This window comes from Callospermophilus lateralis, chromosome 1 (genome assembly GCF_048772815.1).
Source record: "Callospermophilus lateralis isolate mCalLat2 chromosome 1, mCalLat2.hap1, whole genome shotgun sequence".
Lineage (NCBI taxonomy): Eukaryota > Metazoa > Chordata > Mammalia > Rodentia > Sciuridae > Callospermophilus > Callospermophilus lateralis.
Window position 1 is genome coordinate 179,897,296 of NC_135305.1, and position 4,257 is coordinate 179,901,552.

Consider the following 4,257-nt stretch of genomic DNA (forward strand, 5'->3'; position numbering starts at 1 on the left):
AAATGATTTTGTATTGATGATGATGGTGATGATGATGATGATGATGATCAGAAAGTAACAAGTGTTGGTGGCAAGGATGTAGAGAAATGGGAATCACCATGCAATGTTGATAGTAATGTAAAGTGGTGAAACCACTTGAAACCCGTTTGGTGGAAAAGTTAAACATAGGATTTCCATATGACTCAGCAATTCCACTCCTAAATTTATGCCCACCCCAAAGAACTGAAAACAAGGATTGCAACAGGTACATGAATGCACAGGTTCAAAGAAAGCAACACTATTCATAATAGCCAAGAGGTGAAAACAGCCCAAATATCCATTAACAAATAAAGGAATACGCAAAATACATTACACACGTACAATGGAATAGTAGCTGTCTATAAAAAGAAATGAAGCACTGATATATGTTATAATCTGAATGAATATCGAAAACCTTGTTAAAGAAAGAATGCAGACACTAAAGGACAAAATGTATGATTCCACTTATATGAAATATTCAGAATAGATATGAAAGGCAAGTGACTCACCCAAGATGGAAATTCAACCAAGAGATTTTATAGGGGGACTGCCTGAAGGAGAGGAAGAGAGCAGCAGCCTGAGCCTATAAGCTTCAGCTTGTGAAGGGTTGCTTAGGAGACTTGGAGAGTGCTGATTGGTAGGATGACTCTGGAACTAGCCAGCAATTGGTTGAGAAAACTTTTGACTTTGGTGCCCTTCAGAGGGGAGGGGGAGGGGTAAGGGATTACATGATGTTCTTCTCCAGAGAGACGGAAATTTAACTTCAGCGGGGAGAAACCTGATGGGGGAAATAAAACCAAAAGGCAAGGTCTCCCACACACCCAACAAGGTAAATCCTTAGAGACAAAAAAAACGATTGTTCCAGAGGCTGGGGGAAGGCGGTAATGGTGGTATGGTTTGGATATGAGGTGTCCCTCAGAAGCTCATGTGTGAGACAATGCAAGGTTTGCAGGAGAAATGATTAGGTTATAGCCTAATCAGTGAGTTAAACTGAAACTGTAGGGTGTGGCTGGAGGTGGGAATTGGGGCGTGGCTTGGGGTATATATTTGTATCTGGAGATTGGGATTTCCCTCTCTCTCTGCTTCTTTTTTTTTTTTTTTATTGATTGTTCAAAACCCTACAAAGCTCTTGACATATCATATTTCATACATTAGCATACATTAGCTTCAAGTGAGTTATGAACTCCCTTGATCACCATGAGATGAGCTGCTTCTCTCCACCGCACTCTCCTGCTGTGGTGTTCAGTCTCACCACGAGCCCTGAGGAATGGAGTCACCCTTCTATGGACTAAGACCTCTGAAATTATGAGCCCTTGAATAAACTTTTCCTCCCCAACAATTGTGCCGGTTGGGTCTTTAAGTCGTACCAGCCAAAAAGCCGACGAAAACAAATGGGAGAATAGGGTGTTGACTTAACATCCCAGCAGCCATCTTAAATGTTAACCGCCATCTTGCTAGATAAGTTTCGCTTTCCTGTACTTCCTCTTACCCGAATTCCCCCCTCCCCCATTAGTGACCTAAGCTAATAACCCTAAACCAATCCCAGAAGGACACAACCCCTTGACTCTGGAAAGTCCCCCGGTGCCATCGACCTAAGCCAATCCCAAACTATTCCCACCCGCCTCGCTCTGTCGCAAGCACCCCAAGCCCATCCCACAGCGTCACGGCTACACCTCAAAACCCCACCCCACAAAAGCTGAACACCGGAGCATCTTGGTGCCTCTCTCCTCTATAGAAAGATGGCCTTTGTTTGTCAGCTTTGACAAATAAACTTTTGTGTGGATCTCTGCCTGGTCTCCGTCCTTCATTTCTCACTCGCCCTTCTCTTGCTCTCTCACTTTCCCTTCTGGGAGAAACTACTTAATGGTCAGGGGATTTTACTTGGGAGTGATAGGAATGTTTTGCAACCAGACAGAGATAGTGGTTATACAGCAATGTGAGTGTGATTCACTTTAAACTGGTTAATTTTATGTTATGTGAATTTCACCTCAAAAAAAATATTAAAAATGAAAAAGCACCTAAAATATCTTTTTTTCCGTAAATTTGCTGTTTCAAAAAAAAAAAAGACATTTTATTAAACATTTATTTGAACACAAAGATAAATTCCAAATTAAATAATTCCTTCTGGAAAAAGACCCAGAAAGAGAATACAGGCTGTTTATGACTCATTGTTAACTTACAAATGGTGCTGAATCCTTGCCATGCTTCTGCATAATGTGGATCCATCAAGTGTTTGATAATGAGCAGTTCCTCGGAAGTAATTTTTCCAAAACAGGGAGTGCCTTCCATGAAGTGATTCTTTGAGCATTTATAGTTAGATGCCAATCTTTTTTTTTTTTTTTTTCCTAGCTTATGAGAAGACTCCTTTGTGAAAGCCCCAATTGTGACTTATGAAACTGAAGGAGCTTAAGGATATTTCTCATTGATGACTGTTCATTCCTCTTCCTCAAATCTAATGTTTGCAGGGCAGGGTAATCGTTTGCAAGGGCAGTCAGAACAAAATACCAAAGACTGGATGGCTTAAACCACAAAAATGTATTTTCTCACAGTTCTGGAAGCTAGAAATCCAAGGTCAAGGTGCTGACAGGTTCGGTTCCCCCCGAGGCCTCTCTCCTTGTCTTGCGCATGGCCACCTTCTTGCTCTGTTCTCACACTTGCCCTTCCTGCTCTATGTTCATCCCTGGTGTTTTTTTCTTGAGTTTAAATGTCCTCTTCTTATAAAGACAGCAGTCAAATTGGATTAGGGTGCACTTCGTGACCTCATTCCAACTTCGTGACCTCATATCACCTTGAGTGAGATGTAGAAAGGTCTGGTGCAGCCAGGGCAAGATGGCTCCTGAGGAGGTCGGGGTCAGGACCAGAACAAAGGAGCATGGAGAGGGTCTTCCACTGAGGTCAACTTCCTGCTTGATGAAAGTGCTCGAGGACACAAGTGGGGACCCAGTGAGACAGACAGGTCTGTACTTATGCTCCTAAGGAGGGGATCCAATAGAAAAACTAAAACAGACTCGTGAACCAATCAATAATAGTGGGGAGAGCATGGACAGGGGAGGAGACAGGGAAAGAAGGAAATTCCAGGTACCATAAGAAAAACTCTCCCCCACTGGATTCCCAGCTCCCAGTCCCCTTCTCTTTTTTTTTTTTTTTTTTTAATATTTATTTATTTATTTAAGTTTTCGGTGGACACAACATCTTTGTTTGTATGTGGTGCTGAGGATCGAACCTGGGCCGCACGCATGCCAGGAGAGCGCATGCCAGGAGAGCGTGCTACCGCTTGAGCCACATCCCCAGCCCCATGTGTCCCCTTCTCTTTAGAGAAATCCATCTCTGTGCCTTTTGCACTAAACCTACTGCTTAATTGTGTCAATTGTGTCCTATTCTTCAATTCTTTGCTGAATGGAGACAATGAACCCAGCACCTCTAGGCAGTAACAATCTCTGAAGAGATCTATCTCTAAATAAGGTCACTTTCCAGTGTACTCAGTGTTAGGACTTCAACATAGGAATTTTGAAGGAACAAAATTGTCTATAACAAGCAGTTTCTAAACTGACCAAACTTACTGCAAAAATTTCAAGTAATAGTGCAATATTAAAATAGATTCAAGGGTTGGGGCTGTGGCTCAGAGGCGTAAGGCACTGGGTTCCATCCCCAGCACCTCATACAAATATGTGTCCACCTATAACTAAAAAATAAATATTTTTTAAATAAATAAATAAATTAGATTCAAGAGCTGAGGTGGTGATGCATGCCTATAATCCCAGTGACCTGAGAAGCTGAGGCAGGAGGATGGCAAATTCAAATCCAATCTCAGCAATTTAGTAAAACCCTGTCTCAAAAAAAAAAAAAAAAATAGAAAGCTGCGAGCAACCCTGAGTTCAATCCTCATTTATCAAAAGGAAAAAAAAAAAAAAAAAAGATTCAACCTCATCAATGACAAAGATGGGCAATTTCACACTGGTTTTCTCATTTGGCTTTTGTGGCCAAGAGGGAAAAATAATATTAAGTAGCATAAATATGCATTTGCTTTCCAAGTTTCTAACTGTTTTTCTAGGCCTTGCCTAGGAATTAACAAAATAGTCCTAATCAAGTTCTACAATATTTTGTTGTATTTATTGGAGCTGGGGATTGAACCAAGGGCTTCACGCATGCTAGGTAAGCAATTCACCACTGAACTAAACCCCAAACCTGCTACAATAATTTTCATATCCTTTTACATACACAATATATTGCAAATTTAAC